The following is a 17594-nucleotide window of genomic DNA, read 5'->3' as shown; positions in this document are numbered from 1 at the left end:
GCAAGGAATGTCCTCTCTCCTAACCATCCATCCAATCCCCCCTCAGCCCTCAAAGTCCAGCTCAAATGCGCCTGCCCTGGTCCCCTAGTGTGACTGGCTGCTCCTTCCTGCTTCTCCCCGCTGTCTGGCGGGTCCAGCTAGGCTGGCATTCCGCGGTGGCGGGTACACATCACGGCTGGGAAGAGGAACCAGTACAGACGGCACCTGCGCCCTCCGTCCAGGCACGGTGCTGGTACTTAACCAAACAATCTGTGAGGGGTGTGGTCTCAACGCCCCCACCTCGGAGGTTTTGTGTGGTGATCACAGGGCTGTGACAAGGCAAAGACAGGACACAGGCCAAGTCTGAGCCAAAGCCCAGGTGGCTCTGCTGTGCCTGCTGCCTCCCCGGGGCAGGTGGGCAGGGTGAGGGGACCCGGGAAGAGGAAGAGACTCAGAGCAGGCTGCGCCTTCTCCCGATCCATTGGTTTCATCCCCAGGCCAGGAGAGACGGGAGGACAAGGACCCAGAGACAGCGACTGGTCTGGGGCGAGCTCCCTCCAGGCCTCCCACTGAAGGCCTGGCCCCAACTGCAGGCCGTGCTCTGCTGGGGCTGGTCCAAGGCAAGCCGCCCACAGCCGGGTTTTAGAGGCTGTTCCGCTTCCTACTTCCAGATGTTGCGCCTTTTCCAAGCATCAAAACCAGAAGGAAATCCTGTGTGGGGAGTAAACAGGCACAAGCCATCCCCCTTGCTCTCCTGCGATGGCTTTGAGCCGAGTTCACCCCAAAGCGAGTGGAGGGGCCACAGCTGGAGAGCGGGCTGCCCCTCGTGACCAGCCGGTGCCTTTGTTCCTCCCTGGCCCGTGCTGGGAGGGAGACACCTGAGGCCGAGGGGCAATAACTCCTCACATGTGGCGTGATTTTCCTGACTTCGGGAGAGTCCACTGGACTCTGGAGGCCTGTATATCATCTTCTCCCCACAGGTCCTCACGCCTGCCGGGCCAGCCCAGTTGCTCCCACCCCAGCCTTTGTTCAGGCTGTACCCCTCCCGGGACACCCACCCTTCCAGCTCGCTGACAATTTAATTCACACATTTTTCAAAAGTCCAGGACCTGCAGCTTGGGGTTCGTGGTCTCCCAACACAGCCCCTGTGCCTCTCCCATCTGCAGACGCCCCAGGTGTCATGCTGTAGCAGAGGGATGGACTGGGAATGGGTCAGGAACTTTCATGCCCCCAGGCCTTTGCTTGACCTGTTCCCTGACCTGGAACGCCTTTCCCTCCTTTGCTCACTTAAGCAACACCTACTCACGGTGCTCAAGCACTGCCTCCTCTGAACGGCCCTCCCACCCTCCCGGGCCCTCCCCGGCACATCTGAGCTAGTGGGTTAGGAATTTTTCCCACACACCCGCTGCCTTCGCTCCATGCCTCCAGGCTGAGGGTTTGGGAGTTCCTTGAGGCAGGGCTGGCATCCCATTCATGGCACAAAGGGTGGGTTAGAAATGTGATCCAATGAGGGTGAGAATAGGGGTTCCCGGCCATGCACCCCTGTGAGTGCACCCTCTTCCCTCCAGAGTTCACCAGGGCAGCCCGATACCTGTGCGTGTGCCCTCTGTCCATTCTATGTCTGCCAGCCCAGACTTGTCCCGCCCTGCCTCCCCTGAACTTCCCAGAGCTGAGTCACAGGCTGGGGTACAACGAGCAGCTGGCCAGGGCGCCCTGATGGAGGGGCTGGCCCTCTCGTAGAAGCAGAGGTAAGAGCAGGTAGAGAAGTGGTGCTGCCCCACCAGGACTTGCCTGGGGTGAGGATGCTGCAGGTACCCCTGGCAGAGCAACACCCCTATCAGGAACACATCCCAGACATGCCAAGGCCTTGAGGTGTGTGGGCTCTGCTTGCAGCTGCCTGCCAAGGTCCCCATGGTCCTCCCATTCATCCACCTCACAGGTGGGCTACCAGCAGCAGAGAGAGGAGGATGGGAAGGCTCGTGGCTTCGGCACCCACGTGCGCTCATCTGCTGAACCTGCTGCTGTCACTAGAGTGGTCTTGTACCCCGTCCACAGCCCTCGGGGCAAATACTCCTCCCCTGCTGCCAAGCTGAGGCTCAGGGGAAGCAGCTCAGTGGCTACGACACAGACTCTGGTGTGGGACAACCACTTACTGAGTGATCAACTCTTTGAGCCTCAGTTTCCTCATCTGTAAAACTGAGTGAGTCCTACCAACCATGGAGGGTGGTTGTGAGGCTTAAAAGAAATACTGCACAGTAAGTGCTTATCTTGGCACCAGGTTCCTGCCCAATATTGTCATTGTAGCTGTCATTTAAGGTCATAGAGTAGTAGTGAAGTGGCATTCCACCTGGGGTGGCAACTCCCGGGCCTGCTGCCCCTCTGCAGAGTTGGAAGGGGGTGTCTGTGCGTGTGTGTGTGTGATGTCCTATTGGGCATGTTGGGCTCCCACATCCCCCACGTCCTCTGTCCACTTCTCACTCCTTTACCCCTTACCTCACTCCTCCAGCCTGGTCTCTGGAGTAGCCTTCATCACACCCTGGGCTCTCAAGCCTGGACTCAGATGTCAGCCTGAGCACGAGGCCTAGAGCAGGATGGGAACTGGGAGCATGCTGGAGGGGCAGGTGCCCAGTGCCCCTGAGAGGGGGAGCTAGCCCAGGCCTGTCCTGGTTCCACTTTGACTAGTAGGCACGCTGCACAGGTCTGCTCCCCTCTCCATACCCTGAGGAGCCAGGACCTGGCAGGGCTCACACAGTGGTGGAAGGGCCTGGTCTGGAATCCTGAAGCTGGGCATGCACGTCTGAGTTTCCCGTGAGCCCTTGTTGCCTTACAGCTGGCAGCTTCACTAGATGGCCCCCAAGGCCCCTCCAGCTTTAATGCTTTATGAGCCTAGTTCTAAAGTGCGAATCTGACCAGGTCACCCCTGCTCAGGACCCTCCAGGGCTCAGCGTGCCTCCTGACGTTTGGTCAGGTCCCTTAGCCTGGCATTCGAGGCCCTCTACTGTCTGGTGTGGCAGAGCCTGTGGCGAGGGGTCGAGACTCGGAAAGCAGACAGCCCTGTGCTCTCAGCGAGTCAGAACCCTCTCTGTGCCGCAGTTTCTTTCTCTATAAAATGAAGATGATAGTAAGCAGCTCACAGAGTTGTTGTGTGAGTGGGGCGATGTGCGTATTGGCATGGCACATGGGACACGCTCTACAAATGTTACCACTTTTACAGTGATGGGCACTGTTGCCGTCTTGCCCTCAGAGAGGACACCAGAGGGGGTCAGTTTTCACTGGCCCCAGAAGGAAATAGGGCAACCTGCTTGACAGGCTTGGCCACTGGTCTGGCCCAAACCTCTTTCATGCCAAGCTGTGGGGTGCCCTTTGGGTGCCAGGAGCAGCCTCCCACGAGAGTGAGGCAGCCTTTTGGGATGGGACTAGCTGTGGGGTGGGGGTGGGGCAGCAAAGAGAAGTGCCCCATCACTGTTGTGTTGTGGGGGTACAGATGCTGCCAGAATGGCAATGTGGGTCTGGCTGGAGCAGAAATGGCACCGACAGGCACAGCACTGGCTTTGGGCTGAGGGAGGTGGAGGATGGGCCCTGAGGCAATGCTGCGGTGACCCAAGGGTGTCATGATGCTTTCCCCGGGGTCTGCACCCAGGGGGCATGCACTGGGGCGGGGCCTTCCTGACATTCCTCCCCCAACACCCCAGTCCCCTGACATTCTAGGGCAAATGTTGCCCTGGCCTGGCCCCTTCCTCCTTTCTATCATGTCCAGGTGTATGACCCTGAAGAGCAGAACTCCTGGGACACCCCCCCATTGCAAGGGGCAAGGAGGGGGAATTGCTCCCCCTACACCAGAGGGCACAGAGGCTGAGCTAAGCCACAGTCAGAACCGCCGTCTCATCTGGAAAGAAGTGACCCGTCAATCTTCAACACAAGGCAGCAATGTCAGACAGACCCCACACCTGAGTCACTCGTGCACCCCCATCCATCCACCCCCAATCTTATGACACACCCTCATCACTGCTCACCGCACCCATCACTCATCATGCATCCGCCCATCCTTCCAGCCGCTCACTGCTTGGCTTCGGTCATCCTCTCACCTCTTGCACATTGACTCACACCCTTGCCTTGCTCAGCCGCCCCATGTGCTTGGCAGCGCACTGGGAGCTAGGATTCTAGGGCAACAAAGACCACAAAAGACCCATAACACCCAAAAAAAGAGAATGCAGTCAGCTCTAAGAAGGGTCTGGTCTCAGGGACTTCCAGCGGGGGAGGCCAGGCGCCGCTAGAGCCTTCTGGGAGGAGCTGGGCCTTGATGCGTAGGCAGGGTTTAGACGGGCAGGGTGGAGGACACAGGCAGGTGGGGTGGGGTGGGTTCTAGAGACAGTGAGGGATCTGCTGAGCCAGAATGAAGGGGAGCAGGGGAAGTGAAGGTGGAAGCAGACATGGGAAGTCTCGGGGCTCCTTCGTTCAAACCTGCAGGATGGTGATTCACTCTGGAGCATACGAGTTTGGGGATTTTTTTATCCTAAAGGACTGTGCAGAAACTACCCTGTGCAACTATGGATGTGGCCCAGCCAACAGGGCACACGAGGCTGGTCTCTGGGAAACCCCAGTGCCACGCCTGTTGGCTGGACGCCCTGGCACCTGACCTCTCACCTTCCTCCTGGATGCTTGAGCCAGGAACCTATTCCTTCCTCCATGGCCCCTGCATCCAGCCAGCCACCAAGCCAGGGAAACGCTGCCTCTGAAACATCTTCTACGCCAGCCCCTTCCCTCTTTACTGCTCCCCTGCCCTGGTCCACCCCGCCCCCAGCACTGTTTGCCCAGGTGACTGCACCTGCCGCCGTCTTGCCTCCTGCCCCTCCTCTCCCAATTCATTCCCACCTGGTACCTGCTATCTAGAATGAAGACTTAAGCCCGCAGGTCCGTCCAAGCCCCTTCCTGCTTAAACCCTGCACGGCTCCTCAATGCCTCGGCAAGTCCAAATCCTCGCCCGACGTTCTGGCTGGGGTGATCTGGCCCCTGGTGATGGCTTGGTGGTGTCTGCCTCCTCCACCTCCCACCCCCACCCCGTTGTTTGAGTATCAGAGCAGCTTGGGTGCGAATCCACACTTCCTGATGGAGGACCTTGGGCAAGTTCATTTCACTTGTCAGAGCGCAGATTCCTCCTCTGTACAGGGGGCACAGCTCTGGCACACCAGGGCACATGGTGGGGGTTGCTCCCTGAACCACAGGGTGCATGCAGCATCCTGGGGCCCAGAGCCCTGACGCCAACTGTGTCCACCTAGAGAATTACTTGGTCGCCTCTTGTTCAGGTAAATTGGAAACATATCAGCTCAAATAACCAAACACCCAACAGATTTATCTGGTCAGAAACAGGCTCACACGCCATGGGCAACAGAGAGGGTGGCTACTGTGGGTAGAGGGGAGAAGTAACAGAAGGGACATTGAACAGTCTAGAAAAATGGAAGAATGGGTGTTAGGTTTTTCTTATTTACCTTAAAATGCATAAACATTGAAATATACCTTAAGACAAAACTGGGATGAATTCAAAATGATGTGAGTGACTGGGTGACACCCTCTCAGGTGCCTCCCATGGGCTGGGTGCTGTGTGTGCTTCACGTGGTGTTTCATTTAATCACGACAACGTGCTCTGCTGGTGAGGATCCTTCCTAGCCCCGTTCTGCAGCTAGGGAAACTGAGGCTCAGAGAGGTGACACCATTGGCTCCAGGTCACACAGCCCGTAAGTGGCAGAGCTGGGATCTGACTCAGGTCTGGCTGATTGATGTGTGAATCCCTATATGGCCACTGCCTCTGGGACCCCTACATAAAGCACCAACACCAGGCTGGCGCTCAGCAGCTATCACAGTGATGTCCCACTGGGCCCCCATCCTGGGTTCCATCCCAGGCGAAGGCCAGGCCCAGGCGTGCATGCAGAGCCAACACCCTTCTCCCTCCTGGCCCCTCAGAGAGAGGAGATGCCACCACACGAAAAGGAAACACGAGGCGGCACAGTGGAGAAGAAAGAGCCCCGGCTGATGCCCAGAGCGCAGAGGCTTGAAAGGCCCCGTTCCCACATGTGGGGCGTGTTACAAAAGAAGATTAAAATAATGGGGAAAATACCCCGGGAACCGTGAAGCCCTAGACCATCTGGAGTTTTATAGTAACAGGCAGGGGAAAATCAGAATCTAATTGAAAAAAGTCCACTGCAATCCATTACCGCTGCGTGCAGCTCGCAGGACCCAGGGCAGGAGATGAAAGACAGAGGGAGCCATCCCGGGAGCTGGGGAGGGGGCACCTTCTGCCCCTCCAGGTCAAGCCCGTGGATCCTCCAATCTCTGGCCAGGGGAGGGGAGGGCACTGGTCAAACGTCCAAATCTGCAGGGTTTGGCTCACCCTACTTGGCATGCTGCCCTCTCAGGGCCTCTCCCTCATCTGTAGAAGGGCTCAGTGAGATCGTGCATGGAAGCCCCAGCACAGTGCCCGCTGGCGTGGGCAGGCCTGTGCTCGCCCTCTGGCCTCTGGGGAAGGGTCAAGGGCCCTGTGGACATGGGGCAGCAAGCTGAAGGCCACTAAGTCACACAGACAGAGGTTTCTGCAGGGGCTTCACCACCGACAGCCACAAACCTGGGCAAGTCACATCCCATCTCTGTCCTCATTTTTCTTCTCTCTAAAGTGACGCCACCGCAAATGGCTGTTAGAAGAAAATAAAAGGACATGCCCAGCCTAGGAACTGGGCACACAGTGGGTACCTAACGAATGTCAAGTTTCTTCCCTGTGGCTGACATGGCCCGAAGAAGAGAGAGGGCCGGTTTCTCACGCTCTGGCTAAGGATCTGGACACAAAGGGCAGGGAGGGGGTTTGGGGGAACAGGGCACAGGCTGCGGCGGGGGAGCAAACGCCTCCAGTTTTGGCATTGCCAGTGACTTGCTTCTAAACAAACACATTTCTGGTTTAAGGGTAAAATATATTGGGTTACAACAGTCTGGCAGGCCGTTCGGGCATCAACTTTTCATTTTTGTACAAACTTTAACTTACTTTACAACAATGATCTGGATGGGAGAACGGTGCGGTGCCAGATCCTTCTCTAAGATGTCAAATGATTCTGTGTTTGGCTCGCTTGAAAGGCCAGCCAGCCAGGAGCTGAGGTCCACTGCTCACACCACCCCCCCCGGCAGGGGGACTTTGGCCCCACAGTCACTGTCGAGTGAGCCCCCACGGGCTCCATGAGAGTCTTCCCAGGGCCCCATGCTTTGCTGGTCCTTGGCGGGTGGTTGAAGTGAGAAGCGGAGGGACAGGTGTGGAGAGACTCCTGGGAGGTGAGGCCGGAGGGCACCGGATAGACTCTGCTCGGTGAGGCCTGCAAGGGTCTGGCCTGGCTTGGGCACATGGTCCCGTCTGAGCAAATGAATGAACAGCAGGTATGTGCAGGAGGGGACTATGACCATGACAGCGGCAACCCCATTTACTGCGCACTGGGGACTGGGCAAAACTCTTCCTAAACACCACCTCCTTTGTCCCATTAGGCTGGTACAGCAACCTCCACTGTTACAGAAGCGGAAACCAAGGGCCAGGGAGTTTAGGTGTCAGAGTCCCAGGGCTCATAAGGGAGGGAGCCTGGGCTGGCCTTCAGGGCCCCTCTGTGCCTGGGCCTCACTCTTGTCCTAGGCAGCCATGACTGAGGGACACCCTGAGATCTGGGGCCAGTGGGGGTCTCTTTGCATCTGCTCAGCTCTCCAGGCCTTCACAACCATCGAGAGAGGCTGGCAGGCCCAGGGAGGAGGAGGTACACAGAGGACAAAGGGAGACTGGGCCAAGGGGCCACTGGCCTCCCTCCCAGAGCCAGTCAAGTTGTGCCTGCCCTTGGGAGGAGGTTTCCAAGGCTGGTGGGGTGGGGGCAGCAGACCCCTCATCCTTTCCTCACCAGGACTGCATTGAAGGCTCTGGGCCGGGTCCCTCTTCAGCAGAAAGTCCCATCTGGGCAAGAAATGGGTTCCTGTTCCCATCTAGCGAGGGTGGAGAGGCTAGGCCACCCTTGCAGGGGTGTGGGAGGCCCCCAGAGTGGGAGGTGCAAGAGGGGGCTGAGTCTGCTCACCAAGTAGACAGGTGGGATTCAGGGGAGCTCTGTGCTGAGCTGTGGTCGAACCTCATTTGAGGTGTGGAGAGAGGCTAGGCTAGGGCCCAGGGCCCCACAGAAAGCAGACTGCACGGAACGGCTGACACACACACACCCAGCCACAGCCACAGCCCTAGACCTGGAAATGCGGACACACACACACTCTGACACCTCCCCTCCCAACCAGCCAGCCAGAGACACAGAGCCCAGGACACCAACACACAGCACTGATTCACACACACACACACATGACTTATGTCACAGACACACAGGCCAGCACATACACACTCACATGTATACCCAAGGACCCCCAAGCCCCTCACCCCACCACAGGCACAAACATACGAATTCCCTGCACCCAGACACATGGACACACAGCCCACACACAGCATAGCACATGCAGAAACTGGCCCACCTCAGCACAGGACGGCCTCACAGTGGCTTGTGTGTGCACAGGGAGGAGACACTCACCGAGAGACAACATCCAGAAAAGGCTTCCAAAAGGCCAGTGGACAAGGCACGCCCTCACACCAACGCCTGACACCCGACACAGCCAGACCCCTGGACAGTCACACCCACATGCTCTCTCCACAGCTCCAGGCAGTGCCCGGAAATGTCGTCAAGGCTGCAGGGCCCTCCTTACTTCCCCACGGCAGCTGGCCTGGCATGGCTTTGAGGAGGGCACTCATGGCCCAAGAGCCCCCAGACAAGGCCAAGAACGCTGCTTGCGCCCGCTGACCTCTAGCCCAGCGCCCACTCCCCTTCCCACGCTCCAGCCCCAGGCCTTTGCCCCTGCTGTGTCCTCTGCTCAAAAGGCCCCTCTATTCGCCTGTCTAGTCCTCCCTGTCCTTCTAGGCTTGGCTCAAGCGTCAGGTCCCCTCCACCCCAGGCCTTCTCTCGCCCTTCTCTGAGTACTGGGGACCACATTCTGCGGTCTTGGCCACCACCCTGGAGCTGAGACCTGGACGGCCCATCTCTTGCAACTCACTCTCCGCACAGACACCGTGTACTCGCTGGGACCTTGCCTGGTACCCAGCCCTGCCTCTCGCCCCCCAGAGTGGAGGCAGGCACAGGTGGGAGAGCCACACGGCAGCCCACCCCATCCCCACAGCCAACCGCAAAGCAGAGGCGCCAAGCCCCATTTGCTGAGGAGACGCCTTTCCAGATGGGTGTGCCATCCCACCAAAGAGCCGGGGTGAGGCGGGGAGCACTGCCTTGGGAGGAGGGAGGGGGCCATGATGAACAAAAGGGTCCTCTCCAGCCTCCAACCTCAACCCTCCCCGAGACCAGCTCGCCCCCCTGGTCTCCCTGCCACCAGCACAGCCCGGGGCTCAGGTCCCATTCCTCCTGTTCCTGGCCCCTGGTGAGCCTCAGTGTTCTCACTGCAAAATGGGGTGGCACTCGGGGCCTCGGATGCCTATGACAGACATCAAGGTGTGGTCTTGGTCCTGGGCACAGGACAGTCGCTCAGCAAATGTGAGTCCCCTTTTCGCCTCTCCTGAGTTCCAAGAAGAAATGGCAGGGGATGGGTCCACGATGTAAAAAACATCAGGGTCTGAAGACCTGAGTCGAGCCTTGGTTCTGTCACAGGTTGCTGTGTGACCTTAAACCAGTCATCTGCCTTCCCTGGGCTTAATTACCCCAGGGCTGCCTGCGCAGGACAGGTGGGGCAGTGGGGTGAGTATACACCAGGGTGGCACCGGTAGCAGCTGAATGAACGCCCAGCCCTCCACGACCCACAGCATCCTGGGGAGGAAAGGGACCCAAGCCCTTCCACAACCACCTGAAAGCAAGCCTCTTGTGGGGTCACCGGGAATCATTACAAACACGCATGCAGAGTTCCTGTCGAAGGTCCTGGGTGGGTGACAGTGACCCGCCCAATGTGTTCCTGGGGCTCAGATGCCACCAGGATGTCCCGGGAGGCGCTGTCCCCCACCTCAGAGCTGGGCCTGTGTGAGGCAGGGTGGGGCGAGGCCAGGCATGGTGATGGGAGTCACAGAGGGCTGTGCTCAGGGTCAGGAGGAGCTCTCCGGGCAGGAGCTGAGTGACCCGCCCAGGTGCTCAGGAACAGAGCGGGGACTGCGACTTCATCAGGGCTGCTTGGAGGGTGACAGATGGTTCCTAAGCTGCCTTCAGGGACATCCAAAAGGTCTAAATTGGGGCCTAGTGGGATAAATAGGCAGGTGAGCTGTCTCAGCACCATCACCGATCTCCCCCCCAGCCACCTGCCATAGGCGGACTGAGGGGCCCCCAGTGCGCTGGCCCTGAGCTGGCAACTTAGGGCCACACCCTGAATGGGGCCAAGTGGCCCCAAGTCACACCACCTACCACTGATCCAACCTAGCGCCTGGCTTCACGGTGGTGCCCAGTAATGGCAGCTGGAGGGACAGGTGACAGCCCAGCTCACACTCGAGCTACTGAAGGAAGGTCACTGCAACTAGGAACCAGTTACACAAACAAGAAAACCAAACGAAATCCAACCCACGGAGGGGGTGAGAAGCTGGGAAGAGAGGGGCAAACCTTTCCGGCGGCCGAGCGTCTCAGTCTGCAGAACAGCTCTCTTCCCTGGCCCACCAGCATCCCAGCAACCCGGCTGTGGGGGAGGGGCTGTGAGGGGCTGTGAGGCAGGACCGGGGCTCAGAGGCGCACGCCGGGGCTTCTCAGCAGGTGGATGCTGCTCCCAATGCCCCCACCGCCCCCAAGTGCCCCTCTGTGCAAGTGACAGCCAGCTATAAACCGAGCACCCAGCTGGTTCAGCCACGGAGGAGCCTCCAGGCCAGGAATCCTGGGAAAGTCCCTCTCCCTGCTGGGCCTCAGTTCTCATCTGTCAAATGGGTGCGTGTGGAACGGCATCGAGCCTCTACGCACGTGCCCCAGGGAGATAACTCAGCAGCAACCCGAGCAGACAGGAGTGAGCTCCTGGCTTGTGGCTTTCAAAATCCCAGGCCTCAGGGTCGAGTGGAAAGAACTCTGGAGACAGAGATGACTCACACACAGTTAATATTTCAAATGATTTTTCTGCCATGAACCCATCCGAGAGCACCGGGCACAGGGCCTGGCACAGAGTGGGCTTTCGTGAATAGCTGTTAATGAATGAAGGTACCAAGCAACAGACATAAGGGCCTCGAGGGACGTGTGGGGCAGGGCGGGGAGCCCTTAGATTAGCAGAGGCCTCCTTGTGGGGAGGAAAAGCAAAGCTTCCCATGCTCTTGCCCCTGGAGCGATGGTCCAGCTGGGAAAGGGACAGTGGAGGGGGAGCAAGGCACATGTCGATGGCAGGGGTCCCTAAGGGTGGGGAGGCTCTGAGCTCTGCCCTTTCACTCCTGGGGCCAAGCCTGGGTGTGCTGACAGTACCCCCAGCTAGGCTTGTGGGACCTGAAGCAGGGCTCCTCCTGGGCCAGTCCCAGGCCCCTGATGGGCAGGGTTCCTGGTGTCTCAGCAAAGTGGGGAGACCTTGAGTCTGAGCTGGCCCCGAGGTGTCCTTTCAGATGGATGGGAGACAGGTGGCCTCTGGCCAAAAATGGGGCAGGATGCTGGACAGCTCAGCAGGTGCCAGCACGAGAAATGACTGAGGACCCCTTGGTCCAGCGTAAGCCCCCCACAGCCCAGATGCAACTGAGAGACAAGATGGGCACTAGTCTGGGGATTGCCTGTGGGTTGCTGCCCAGCATACGGGTGCTCAGAATAGGCAGGGAGTTCAAGGGAAATGTTAAAGCTACACTTTTTTCTCTCACTCAATTTCGGATTTCAGGTTCAGACCTGACATAAATAAAATAGAGACCATTGTCTGTCCCCCTCATGGGGACATGGAAAAGGGAGAAGGGAGGAGAGCCACTACTGATGGGCACCCATCTGCACACCGCCTGGCGTAAGCTTCAGGGCTCGCGGCACAGAACGGGCTGGATCCTCCTCTCTCACGGGTGACGAAACAGAGGATCCCAGGGAGCCTTGGCTCAGGGCACCCAAGGAGTAACCACAGCATCAGGACCGAACCCTGTTCTTACGTTGTATCCAGCAAAAAGCAGAGAAGGCTACAAACTTAGGAAACACGAGGAGAGAAATGACTAAAATAAAGAATTAAATGTTTCACATCACCAGAAAACAACCATACTAGCAAGAATAGTCACCACACTGTTTTTCAGATTCCCTGAGAGCATTAATTTCCCTTAAAACCCCAATTCTGCAGCTGTTCAGCCCAACACAGGTTGGAAAACTCTGGAAGGGCTGCGGGAGGTGTCCCACCCCTCACCTGGGATGTCCCAAGGGTCTGAAAGGGAAGCATGTCTTCTGTGGGGACAGGTGGGCGTCAGGCTCTTGTGGGAACCTTCCAACCCTTGGGCAAGGGAGAAACACCCTGTGGTCACCACAAGAAAGAAGGACCAAGTAAACTGAAAACAATTACAACCGTATGATAAAGCGGGAAGGGCTCCTTAAGGAGAAACACAGAGAGGCACTTCGCTGAGAACCAGGGGTGGCGGGAGGGGCCTTCTGCGCAGGGCCCTGCCCAGATGCTGGCCCTGCAGAGCTGTGCTGCCCGACTTGCAGGGTGCCTGGAACTCATTAGCATTATGTCAGGAATAATGTAAAATTAAAACATGTAGTCTTGGCTTCTAAAATTAAGGAGGACAAACAGAGAAGGATGCCATTGTGCAGAAGCGCTCAGCCATGACTTGGGCACCAATTATTTACAGATAATCAGTCGCTGCCTTGCACTTGGGCTGCCAGTAAGGGCTGAGGACTGAGAGATGAGTCCACAGCTCCGTCCGGGGGAAGCGAGTGGGTAGCCCAGGTGGGGCCTTCTGACTGCTCCCTCCCCAGGGCAGTGCCAGTCATATGCCCATCCTGCCACTCTCCTTTCTGGCCTCCCTTGGCTCCACCCTGGCCATTGCCCTCAAATCCATCATCTACCTTGTAGCCAGAGAGATTTCTAAATTGCAAGCCTGCCCTCACCATTACTCAAAACTCATCGATGGCTCCCTACTGCCTTTAGGATTCAACCCAAGGCGCTTGGCCTATGTTTCCAGCCTCCCACCGTCTGAATCTGCAGGCCTCCCAGCTGTGGCTGGTTGCCCAACACCCCTTCTCCCTCTCTAGTCTCTGGTTACACTGACTACTTGGGCTCTCAGAGCTTCACACCTCTGTGCTTTCGCATATGCTGTTCCCTCAGCCAGAACCGCCCTGAGGCGTTGGGCTCAGCTCCGTCAGGGGCTCCTCTGCAGAGGCTCTGGGCTCTGGGGAAGGTCTTGGGCCAGACTGCTCTCTGGGTCCACTCTGGTCCAAAGCAAGGTGGCTGGGCTGGGCTGCGTGGGGATCCGAGACTCACAACGTCAGGACTGGCTGGCCCTCGGAGGCCCTTGTGTTCTGGGTGGGGACATCGTGGCAGCCCAGAGAGGGCACGGCTTCCCTGCCCTGCTGGATTCACAGGGTGGGCTCTTGCTGTTCCCGTGTGCTCATTCTGGGGTACGGAATGCTCTGGAGTCGTCCAGGCCCGAGTTTGAGTCCGGACTCCCCTCCAACTCCATGACTACCTGACCGCTCTGGGATTCAGCATCTTTGTGGGCATTACAAGGCTGGTAACGACAGTAGTGTTACCCCCTCCTGGGGCTGTGGAGAGCCAGCATCAGACACTGCTGCAACACCACCCTTTGCCACCCGTGACCCCCTGTGCAGATGGAGAAACTGAGGTCTGAGGCTACAGAGCACAGGGAGTCGGCGACAGGACAGAGGCAGAGGTCCTGGCTCCAGGAGGGCAGTCTGGGCAGAGTTCACAGAGCCTGAGTGGTCCAGCGGCATGAGAGAGCAGACTGCAGTCCATTCAGTCCTGCACCAGCCATTCATTCATTTCCTCACTCCGTCACTCACTTGCTAAGAGCACACAGCTAGATGTCCAAAATACACTGTAGCGAATAAAGTAAGTTACCAAACAGCAAATTAGTATGATTCCATGCTAGTCAAGAGTATAATGATCATATACACAGAGGAAAGTCTGGAAAAACACTCTAAAATGTTAAACAGTGGTTACTCCTGAGTGGTGTAGTTAGGAGTTACTTTTCCTTTCTTTCTTTCTTTCTTTGCTGAGGAAGATTTGCCCTGAGCTAATATCTGTTGCCAATCTTCCTCTATTTTGTACATGGGTTGCCGCCGCAGCATGGCTGATGATGAGTGGTGTAGGTCCACGCCCAGGAACCGAACCTGGGCCACCGAAGCAGAATGTGCTGAACTTAACCACTAGGCCACGGGGCAGGCCCCTACTTTTCCTTTCTTTATACTTTACTCTCTGCTTTCTACTTCTCAACACATTATACCTTTTGCTTTATCTTTTATACTACTCTGTTTTGTTGAAGTTTAAGAAAATGGCACAGTGGGCAGTGCAATACTCACAGACACATCGAGGCTGCAGAGCTGGACTTCCTTCCCAGCTCTGCATGTGGCTTTGGGTGAGTCGTCCCGGGTAACAGACGGGGGATGCTCCCACCCCCGATGTGGAGCCAGAAAGATCTAAGTCAGGTGTGGACCTCACACTTGCTCCTGTCCTATATGACATGGGCAAAGGACTTCCCGCTGAACTCGGTTTCTGCATAAATATATGGTGACAACACGATGACCTCCAGAGGGGATCTGAGTGTCAAGGAAACACAGACAGTGCCCAACCTTCACAATGGCTGGGGACAGAGCTTGTGATGATGACAGCTGTGTGTCTGCATCAGGGAACCCGAGGCCCACCCCACCGGATACACTGAGGGGCACCGATGCCTCCAAATAGGGTGACCTCACCGAGCTGTTTCACACATGGTAGCCAGTGATGACCAAGGAGTCTCAGGAGACATGGCAGGGCCAGCCCTGTGCCAAGTGGTTAAGTTCGCGTGCTCTGTTTCAGTGTCCCAGGGTTTCACCAGTTCGGATCCTGGGTGTGGACATGGCACCGCTCATCAGGCCATGCTGAGGCGGCATCCCACATAGCAGAGCCACAAGGACCTACACCTAAAATATACAACTATGTACTGGGGGGCTTTGGGGAGAAAAGAAAAAAAAAGAAGATTGGCAACAGATATTAGCTCAGGGCCAATCTTAAAATAAAGTAAAATAAAATAAATTGTGACTGATGGGCTCACTCCCAGGGCAGAGGACACAGGCAAGTCTGAGCCACAGGCCTGGGCAGGGTGGGCGAGGCTGTGTTTCACCCCCAGCAGCAGCCACGAGCACAGAGCGACTGTCCTTCAACACCCATCTCTACAGCCTCAGCCGAATGTTTGGGGACGCATCTCTGAGCCAGCTGGAGGGGGTACAGGCTTCGGATCAGGCAGACCTGGGTTCAAGTCCCAGCTCTGGGGCTTACTGGCTTGTGTCCTCAGGCGTGTTACTTAGCCTCTCTGGTCCCGAGTTGTCTTCTGGAAAAGAGAGGCATCACTCTGTCCCTGTAGGTTTATTGTAAGGGTCAAATGAGATAAGAGATGGCAGGGCCCATCACCTCTGGGGTTGGGACAAGGCTCCACCCTGCAATACAACACACCAGTGACGGGTATCCAGTCCCTGCTGCCTACACTGCTGTGCCTCTGCTCCCACCACTTTCTACCCAGAGTGCCCTTCTCCTGCCACTTCACTTGGAGAAATCCTGCTCATCCTCCAAGCTTCAGCTCATACGCCACCTCTTCCAGGGAGCCTTCCTTGATTCTCCTACTGTTAGGGCTAGGCTCCTCTGGGGTCCCATAGCCCTGTCCTCCCCTCATCACACCTCCTAGGACTCAGGATTGTAACTGTCAGCCTCTGTGTCCCTCTCTCCCACCAGCTGAGCACAGGATGGGGCTGGTCCCACCGACTGGCCTCTCATCCAGGGCCCAGCAATGGACTGGACACACAGTAGGAGCTCAGGGCACATCAGCTGACTGGAAAAATCTGTCCAATCAGCATTAGCCACCCTCGTCCCTTCCCACCCTTGGGTACGGAGAGGGGCTCTTTTCTTCTAAAATCACAGAAGGTCTGAGTTGGAAGGGGCGGTAAAGGAAGTTGGCCCATTTTAGACGTGGAGACTGGGGCAGGGGAAGAAGAGACTGCCCATTAAGTCAGCAGTGACGCCAAGACAGGCAGTCAGGTCTCCAGACTCCCAGCCCAGTGCTCCCTGACCTTTGGCCTCGGGGGTACGCTCCTCCTCACACCCAGAGGAAGGGCAGCAGGCCAGGTCCTTCTGGATCCTCACAGGACGCTCCTGATGCCTGGGTCCTGAGACTGCTCCACTTTTCACCGCCTGTGCCTGCCTGTAGCGGATGGAAGGTGTTACCTATCTCGTAAGGTCACACTTCTCAGAGCCCGACCTCAGCGAAAGCCGCCTCCAGGAACTCCACCACAGCCAGGCATCCAGTGGGGCCCATGGGCCTGCGGCGACCCTCAGGGCCCCACTTTATCACTTGTCTGCCCACCGTACACTCCACCTGGGCTCTCAGCACCTTTGGAGTGACTGCACGTGCTGGAACACAACCCTGGTGAACTGGCTCAGACGGGGTCGGACTCTTTCCATTTCTCTGCCTCTCCCGTTGTGCCAAGCCAAGCCTGGGCCGCCAGATTACCACAGTGGAAGGAGGGTCACTTCTCTCTGGAAACATGGTTCATAATGTTCACTCCCACTTTACTCAAGGAGCCAGGAGCAGCTGGAGAGGTCCTGCTGGAGGCCCCTAGGTGAGGGGCAGCTGGAGAGGTCCTGCTGGAGGCCCCCCGGTCAGGGGCGGGAGGGAGGACTTTGTTTTCTCATAAATCTGTGCTTATTGTGCTTTCCATGTTTTCTGCAAAAGCATATCAGACTTTTACAAATATTTATTTTTAAAAACTCAAGGACAGAATCCTCCTGCTTCTCCAGCTCCCTCCCTCTGGCCCACCTCCCTTGTGGCTTCTTCGCACAGGGGCGTTTCTGCTGGACTCGGGCTGAATCTCTCCCTTCCAGCCGCAAGGCTCTCACTGGACCTGGGTCTGTTCACTTTATCTTCTCAGCAACTCCACACTTTAAAGATGACTCTTGCCCAGGCCACCCCAGGAGTCCTGGCTGACTGGCACCAGAATGCAAGCCTGTCTGACTCCAGTGTACGTCTTCTTTTCCACTACACTGCCCCCTCTCTCTGGGCCTCAGTTTCCCCATTTGTAAAACAAAGAACAGAAGCCTGAAGAAGATCCTACAGGTCCCTTCTGGCTCTGGCGTGCTGCCCCTGGTGTGACTGGCTTTTCTCAGTTCACACAGTGATTTCAAGGCTCATCCATGTTGGAGCATGTGTCAGTACTTCATTCTTTTTTATGGCTAAATAATATTCCACTGCATCAATGTAAACATTTTATTTATCCATTCATCACTTGATGGGCATTTGGATTGTTCCCACTTTTTGTCTACTATGAATAATGCTGCTATGAACATTCAGGTACAAGATTTTGTATGGACATATGTTTTCATTTGTTTTGGGTATATACCTAGGAGTGGAATTGCTAGATCATACGGTAGTTCCATATTTAGTTGTTTGTGGAACTGCCAGA

General features: G+C 56.8%; 1 protein-coding gene across 3 annotated transcripts in view; it reads right to left on the bottom strand.

The window, feature by feature from the left end:
* GLIS1 (GLIS family zinc finger 1) overlaps nucleotides 1–17594 on the bottom strand; it is a 214143-nt gene that overhangs the window by 22844 nt on the left and 173705 nt on the right. The gene's annotated exons all lie outside the window — the stretch shown is intronic.

The sequence above is a fragment of the Equus asinus genome, chromosome 5 (assembly GCF_041296235.1).
Source record: "Equus asinus isolate D_3611 breed Donkey chromosome 5, EquAss-T2T_v2, whole genome shotgun sequence".
Classification (NCBI taxonomy): domain Eukaryota; kingdom Metazoa; phylum Chordata; class Mammalia; order Perissodactyla; family Equidae; genus Equus; species Equus asinus.
This window is presented reverse-complemented; position numbering and strand designations above follow the sequence as displayed.